The sequence below is a fragment of the Ipomoea triloba genome, chromosome 13 (assembly GCF_003576645.1).
Source record: "Ipomoea triloba cultivar NCNSP0323 chromosome 13, ASM357664v1".
Taxonomy (NCBI): domain Eukaryota; kingdom Viridiplantae; phylum Streptophyta; class Magnoliopsida; order Solanales; family Convolvulaceae; genus Ipomoea; species Ipomoea triloba.
In genome coordinates this window covers 19,374,247-19,383,316 of record NC_044928.1, presented here as the reverse complement: position 1 = coordinate 19,383,316, position 9,070 = coordinate 19,374,247, and the positions used below count along the sequence as shown (strand labels likewise).

The window sequence follows — 9,070 nt, the reverse complement described above, 5'->3', positions numbered from 1 at the left end:
ACAAATTGGAAAGCAAGCAAATGGTTTTAAAAGCACTTGACTTGTCCCACAGCACGCACACAAAGGGAAAGATCCAAGTTGTGTCAGAGAAATTAGGAGTAAGTTTTTTTCTTTTACGTTTCGTAGTTTCTTCGAATTGACAACACAACTTTTAGAAAACATCCAAAGGAGACCAAACATTAACAGTCATACTGCAGATGAGCTGATCAATTCTGATTTCTGAAGGGGCATGCATGTCATTATGTCAACAAGGTTTTTGGCGTAGATGAATTGTCAGCAAGCGTTAACTTGAATAAAATATTTTTGTTATTAAAAGCACACGTGTGAGGCTAGGGTCCAAGCGCTTTTTTTTTGAAAACAGAAGTGTGAGGCTATGTCCAGAATAACTGTCAACAAGAAAATGCTCTTGTTAAGAGTGGAACTCAAGACCTCCCGCTTACTAAACGAGTGCTCTAACCAACTGAGCTACAAGAGCTAGATGTTTATTTTTGTTATGTGTATGCATATATATATATAGAGATTACTACTATTGTAACCTACTCACTAGCTTACTACTGATTTAACTAACAAATAGGATGTGTTTCACCTTCTTATAAGTTTGTTTTTACAAATCATTTTCTCTCTTTTTACTTTTTTTTTATTTCTTTTGCCTTTACACATTGGCACCATCGGTTAAGTGTGCCTTTTCCTGATGCTAGGCTATTAGTAAAGACATTTCAAGTTCATCGAGAGTTTCTCAAAATAGTGGTTATAGCTTGATGGTTTTAGTGGATTATTTGTGGATTGTTAGACATTTATGTTAATGTTTGATTTTTTATACATCTTTACAAGAGATATAACTTTCAATTCACACGCTATAGGATATCATACACACTTTTGTAAATTAAAGTTTCTTTAATTTCATTCTTTATAGATTGTTGGGTTGTTTGTTGTTTTCTACTTTAAGATATTTTTTACACTTCATAGTTTGCTTCACTAATGGTCAACCTTGCCAATGTTTATCACAATTTTGATGTTTGGCGCCCTTCATAGTTTACATTACCGGATTTGTCTCACACTGCACAAAATTCTTTAATTTATATACTTTTTAGAATATTTTAACTTTATTTCTTATCATGATTTAAAGATTATAGTATGGGGGTGTAGGCCGGAGATGCATCCACATTCTTTTTTTTTATGCTGATAATTATTTTTTTGTTTTTTTTTCTTTAATTGTCATAGCTTTCCAATTTGTAGTAAATACCTTGTTTACCATCTTGAGTATTGTGGTTGACTACTGTCATCATAATCGTTACTTGTTTCAATAGCTTTCTTGTCATTGTTTGAGAAATATAAAAGTTATGATTTACTTAGATTTGTATAATGCTTATTAACTAGACCACCGTACACACAGTTGCGTGGATTATACATATGATACATTATTTTTATATGTAATGTTTGGATGTGTACAAAATAGTATAAAAACATATTGATGGTTCCTTATTTACCTATTTGTATGCATAGGGTTCATCATTTGAGCATTTACAAACTGATTGAATGTCGATTGTTTAGACATATATACTTTAGGCTCATTTTTGCTATACATGAGATTCATTATTTGTAGAGCATCTATAGCTAGACATATTCGCCACACCTTCCTTGTCTAGCTATAGATGCTTCAAGTTGTGGATCTTGGTTCAAAGATTTATCTTCTCCCAAAAAGTTGAATCTCTAACCATAAGGGCCCACACTCCGGCCCGACAGAAGTCACAGAACTTGTGTGGGAAGGTAAATAACGGTAATTTAATGGCTTAGTAGACAGTGCATACAAGAGATCTGCTCATTTTGAGTATAATCCCACACTACCTCTACTGAGTTTCGAACCTTGATCTCTTTTTCTAAATACTGCCTACTAAATCACTAAGCTAAGTCGGACGGCTCCAAAGATTTATCTCACACTGCACAATGCAGCTAAAGATGAGGCCTAGCTACCATGCGCTTGGAGCTTATCAAGTGGTACAACCGTACAAGCCATTATATTCACTTATTTACGCATACTAATCATCCTCTTGCCTCAAAAAAAAAAAAAAAAAAAATCATCCTGTGAACATGCAATTCTTGAATTACACAACAATCAACTGCAACGATTAGACATCAATATCAACATTTGGTAGATTCACTAACTAAAATAAGATTGAAATGAAAGAAAGAGATATATAAAATATCTTTAACCCAAACATTTGTTAAAAGTGTTATAACCTTGTTGATAACAATGAAACTTATAGTGCACACTTTATTTTTCAACAAGAAGTTGATAACAATGAAACTTATAGTGCACGCTTTATTTTTCAACAATAGGTGCATTGTGGTTTTCCTCTTTCATTGGATTTAAACCTTCTTCAAGGACTATTGCCTTTACCAAAATTAGAGCAACCTCATTCAACTTCATTAGTATCAAATTTTATATGATTTTTGCCCGTACAACTAGGAAAGAGAAAGAAGATGGGAGAGGATTTTTTTTTTTAAAAAAAAAAAAGCAAAAACAAAATCTGAAAACAATTTTTTTTTTAAAAAAAAAAAGAAAAGTACAAATTAACGTGCCCAGCCGGGCGCAAAATGTGCGCCAAACACGCAAAAATATCGTAGCATTGCTTTCATTTGTCTCTCTTGCGGGGCTCACAAAAAACTATAATTTGCAGGAGAAAAATCTCATAAAAATTCATGCTTCCCATTAGTATATAAAAACCACCTTCAAGTTTTTTTATGGACCCGAGTCCACCTTGCAAGGTAGACTCAAGTCCATGTTCATAATTTTAAAACATTATGTTCATAATTTTAAAGTTCTATGTTCACAATTTTAAAACTTTATGTTCATAATTTTAAAGTTCTATGTTCACAATTTAAAATTCTATATTCATAATTTTAGATCTCAATATACAAAATTACATTACTCAATATTCACAATTTTTGAACTCTATATTCACAATTTTGTTATATAGATTCAAAAATTGTGTTATACAATTGAACATAAATTTATGAAATTACGAACATGGAGTTATGAAATTGTAAACATAGAGTTATGAAATTATGAACATAGAGTTATGAAATTGTGAATATGAACTCGAGTCCACCTTGCAAGGTAGACCCAACTCCATGGCATAACAACTCTACTAGTGGGCTTGCTCTTAACCACAAAAGTAACTCATCCAAATTAATATTCTAATAGTACGTGGAACTGACTTGCATTATTTCAGCATTTATCTAAGCATTCAATACGCCATTCATTTGCCTTTATTACTCAATTATATTTCTACCCCACAAGCTTTATTTTTTAAATTTTTTATTGTTTTACACTTAGATGACCCAGTCCTTAGAGTCGCACAATCAGACCACGAAAAAATTCACCCTTAGTTATGAAATCAAATCCAAAAAAAAAAAAAAAATCAGACAACAAACTACTACGCTAAATCCCAGAGGCATTGGATTAATTAGGAATATTTGCAATTATTTTCCTTGTATTTACCATTAAGTACATTTAGGGATTAATTTCATGTATTTGTAATTTTCTATCTTATTGGTTAACTTTCTAACTTCATAGTTTAATAGATCGTTCCTATCACACACCCTAAACTTATTTGTTCTATATATATATATATATATATATATTTTTATTTTTTTTTTGAGTTCTACTGACTCGATTGCAATGTAGCATCTGTTCATAGCTACTTTCTCAACCTACTGAAGTACAAAGAGTCAACAAATGCCTCCACTGAGGCTCGAACCCACTCCCTTCCACATGGGAGTGTACACCGGGTGCCGCTTGACCACAAGGTCTTTGGCTAGTGTGGACGCAAGCTTGGTATTGTTTACCCAGTTCGATACACTAGTATCTATGTCTGGGGGGACCACCATCAGTGTGTTAAATCCACTATCTCATCAGCAAATTATACAGAAGGTAAGAAAACTCATTCTCACCCAACGTGTGACACACACGGTAAAGACCCAATCTGTAGAAGTTATAGCAGATGGTTGATGGCGGAGATCTATGTAATCAGTAGTCCAAGAAATCCCTTCTTGGAGATCCACACAGTTGCTATCCGACTCGCTGACTCACTCTTCACTATACCAGGGTTGCATGGAATACGGTCCAATGATTCAACTTCAAAGTGTTTCTTCTCAAGTTTCTTCTTAAACATAGATTATCAATAAAGTCTTGAAAATATGATATATCAGAGTAGTTCTTTTAGAGCATAGAGAGTTTCTTGTGATTCAAATGTTGAAGATCATCTCTTGTATTGTCTATGTTGAATCATCTCTCTAACTATATATATATATATATATATATATATATATATATATATAACTCTAACTATTGGAAGACAGGTAATCCTTCAAAATATTCCAAGTAGTTAATTATTGTTTTACGCTTTGAGATACATCAGGAATAAGGAATAAAGGCTTTCTTGTAAAATAACCTCAAACACTGTAACTGCTCTGGCAGTTGTTCTCAGATGAGTTGGTGTGGTCCAACGGTTAGTTTCCAAAACTCTGGTATAGTGTCTGTTATGCCAGATCTTCACTTAGTACTATAACTGATGCAATCATTATTGCATGGACCATGGTCCACACAGCTGTGTGAATCATAAATAAAAAGTACATTATTTTCGTACTGAGGGTACATTATTTTTGTACTGAATGTACATTATTTGATATATACTGTCAAATAATGTACCTTCAGTACAAAAATAATGTACCTTCAGTAAAAAAAATAATGTACCTTTTATTTTTGGCCCACACAGCTGTGTGGACCATGGTCCATGCAATAATTTGCCTAACTGATGACACTAAACCTAACCTATCTAATTTGCCATAATAATAAAGCCAATTATAAGTTCAGATTTACAATATTTAAACACTAACAATCATCATCATAATATTGCTTCATTTTATTAGCCACAACCCATAAGAATATCTATCTTTGTTACAAACTCAAGTGGGCAGGCAGCTATCAACAATTCATCCTATAGAACTTCTAGTTTAATGTATGTATTACTTATCTTTAAGGCACCAATTTCATCAAGCAATATGATTTTGAGGTCCTATATGCAGCTCTTTGTAAAATTTAATCTTTTAAATAGTCTCTCCAAATATCACTAGTTAGATAAATCAAAGAGCAATTTGGGCAACGAAAGTTGAAATAATCGATTTAATAAGTCAAAAACTTAACTTGTAGTCGCATATTTTCCATGCATAATACATGGAGTGGATTTACCTCAGAGAGTTCGAGTTTGATTATCATTTTATCCCCGAATAATCATCATTGTTTTCGGAGACAATAAAGCCATCTTTGTATTTCTAGACCATAAGTAATAATTTCTTCCACTAAGAGAAGGATTAATGCCTTAATGGGAACTATAGATGATTGGTCCTTGTCCTTGTTATAGTACAGTAGCGGCATAGATTCATTTCTCTACTAATATTTTGGAATTCAAATCACACATAGATTCAAAATGTAGGGATAAAGTGGAGAGAGTTGAATGGAGAGAGAAGAATGAATTGATCACAATAAAGAAGCTCAACGTTAAATAAGGGAAGGAAAACATCAATTTTATTTATAACAAAATAAGATTTTGTAAACACATTCTCATTGATAGGGAGACAATAAGTGGTGAGAAATTTTAAAAATTATTTAGAATTTTAATTTAAATTTTGATAAAGTAATATTTTTCCCCGTAAATTCTTTTTGAACTTTTTTTTCTGTTTTTTACAAAATAAAGTTAATGTATAAAAATATATATAATTAAAAAGCTATATTAGAAATCTTTTAAATTACACCATTTAATTATTTTCATATTTTTTTTATTTAATCTATAATAATTATATTAAGTCACTGTTACAAGTTCATTACTAAAGGTCATTAAGTCACTATTATAGATTCATTAAACCCTTATCATATGTTCATTAAGCCATTATTACAGGTTCATTAAGAGAGGTCGGGAGTTCGAACCCCCTCTTGTATGGAAAACCCAATCTGGCTAGCACTTTGGCCCTTAATTGGGCTGGCCCGGTGCGAATGAGGATTAGGCTGAGTATGGTATGGGCTTAAAGGTGCCTCCTATGAATTAGGGCCTGCTCAGGACACCTCATGGTCTAACCAATAAGTTACTACTATATGATCATTAATTCATTACTACATGTTTACTAAGTCACCATTGCTTGTTCATTAAACCACTAATGCAAGATTAAATCACTACTATAGGTCATCATCACAGTTATTGAAATAATATACTAAAAAACATGTTAATATGGGTGGCATTTAAAATTTTCCTATTATGATAGTATTATATCAACAGATATTTTGGATAATATAATAGAATATTGAATCAAGTATATTGTATTAAAATGAAGGGTAGAATTTTCAGGTTTGTACCATATATATATCCTACAGTGCAAGGGCGTAGAATTAGAAGATGCTATAAATTTATAACTCTACGAACCACAGTTAAACACTTTTGAATTCCTATTGTGGTTTGGTCAGAATAATGTAAGAATAAAGTATAAATAGTGTAACAATAAAGTAGGAATTCAAATTACGTACATTGTTTGGTAGGGAGGAATATAGTTATTGGGGATGAAAAGGGAATAAGTGATATAAAAACTAAAATGCCCTTGTGTAATAATAATAATAATAATAATAATATTGAAGGGCAAATATGTTATTCTTTTTCTTTTTTCTTTTTCCTTTGTATGGATGAATTTCAATTCATATGAGGACCTATGAATTGCAATTCATTGAATTGAGGGAATTGCAATTCCCTTCGATCAAACTATTGTAAATATTAATAGTGATTATTATTTTGTAACATTTGTAACAAACATATTAATGTCTCGTTATGCATGTCATTATTATTGTATATTATAATGCTGGTGAAAGTTGGATGATGACTCTCCTTAGCTTGTCTATTGTTTTACATTTACTTTTATCTTTATATATTGTTAATCCAATCATGCAATTCACCGGTTAGGAGCTAAAGGCTAACGGGCACGCTCCCAATATACTTCGCTCTAGAAGAGTCACAAGATTATTTTATAAAATTCTAGTGACAATCCTGAAGATTGTACTATATCCCCTCTCTACACTCTATTGAAACAATGACTTTACTTTAAGCTATGTAGAACTTGAAGCTTGTTATCTTCCGGGGGGACGGAAAGTACATTCACTCGAATCAATCTTGTAAATTGGGTCTTAAAGACTAACTGTTGTACTTTTGCAACATATATATGCTATGTACTCTTTTCTTCACTAAGGGTGTGTTTGGAAACCCGGAAAATGATTTCTGGAAATCATTTTCCGGGTTTTAGGTGTTTGGAAGGAAGGAGGAAAAGGTGGTCAATGGAAAATGGGTCACTAGTCAATGGAAAATAACCCCATTTTTTAGGAAAATGACTTCCCCTTTTTTTGAGGGGAAGTCATTTTCCGGAAAGTCTTTTGCCTCTTGCCGCTCGCTTCTCCTCCTTGGCTCCCTCCAGTTGCGCTCCTTTTTCTTCTTCTTGAGATCTAATCTTTTTTTTTTTTTTTGATTTCCGAGCATAAAACCTCGGACTGGTTTCGGAAACCAGTCCGGCGTTTTCTACTTGAAAGTTTCCGTCTGGTTTTGAATTTATTATTTTTTTTATTTATTATTTTTGCATTTTATTTTGATTTTTTGTTATAAATGAATGATTATACTGAAAATTATTATTATAAATGTTGTTATATTTAAACAAATTAATTAAAATATTTAATTAATACAATTTTATTCATTTCCCTACCCATTTTCTAGAAAATGAACCAAAGTAATTTTCTGCTCTGCAGTCAAAGTCATTTTTCGGAAATCATTTTCCGTAAGTCACATTTTCTTGCTTTCCAAACACACCCTAAGCATTTTCCAGTGAGTTACTCTAGTGTGGTTTTTAACGAGGCATGAGTATGATATAGTAATGTCAATAGGAAAAAGTTGCAAATAAATACTTAAATAGACGAACCCCGAAATCATGAAGATTTACCTTTGAAGGATTATGGTTATACCCTTTTTCCCTCAACTAAGTTTTTCTCACAGGATTTTTTTAAGTTAGATTTTTTTTTTTTGAGAATAAAAGATTAATTCATTAAATCACGAACAAGAATGTCAACAAGAAAAGATGGAGGAATGTCAAACCATTCCCAGAAAAGGCCTCTCGAGCAACAGTATGAGCGGCACAATTCGCAGATCGCTTTGCAAAATAGAAAACAACATCATTTATCTCAGATGCTAATTCTCGAACATCATCAACCAAATAACCAAAACCAGAATTAAATGAAGGAGAACGAATAGCATGAAAAACAATCTGTGAATCCATTTCCACGTCTACCGCTCCCATGCCTGTATTTTTAAGCCAACTTAGAGCTTCACGTAAACTCAAAGCTTCGGCTTCTTTAACCATATAATTCCTTGGCATACACATATTCTTAGCTGCAAGAAAACGGCCATCATCGTCACGCAATACCCAACCAAGACCCATCACGTTGTTGCTTTGACTAATGGCTACATCCGTATTAAGTTTAATACGTCCATGGCTAGGCTTTATCCAACTAGAATGCACTGCACATGGAATTACAGTAAATGCAGATTGATTAGCAGCTTTCCAATTTTCTAGACACATGAGAGCCCTTGTTAGAGTGAGATTGAGATCAACCAACACAATACATGAGTTTACAAATATCATGTATCCTTTTCTTCAACTAGGTTTTTCCCACATGATTTTCCTAGTGAAGTTTTTAACGAGACATGAATGTATTCAAATATATTATCCATATACCTTGTACTCTTTTCTTGTTTATGTTTTTTCCACTGAGTTTTCGTAGCCTAAGGATGAGTGTTGTAAATAATAATGGTGACCATTATTTTGTAACGTTTGTAACCAACATGCATATTATTGTCTCATTATGTATGTCATTATTATTCTATATTATATATGTGTGTGTATCCTATTTGTAAAGACGACGCTGGTAAAAATTGGATGATGACTCTCATTGTCTATTGTTTTACATTTACTTTTATTATCTTTATAT

At 32.3% G+C, this 9,070-nt stretch overlaps 1 non-coding gene across 1 annotated transcript; it reads right to left on the bottom strand.

Annotated features, from left to right (window-relative positions):
* Window positions 1-401: 401 nt before the first annotated feature.
* On the bottom strand, window positions 402-475 carry TRNAT-AGU. Its single transcript has one exon. It is a non-coding gene; the product is annotated as a tRNA-Thr (tRNA).
* Between the last annotated feature and the right edge of the window lie 8,595 nt (window positions 476-9,070).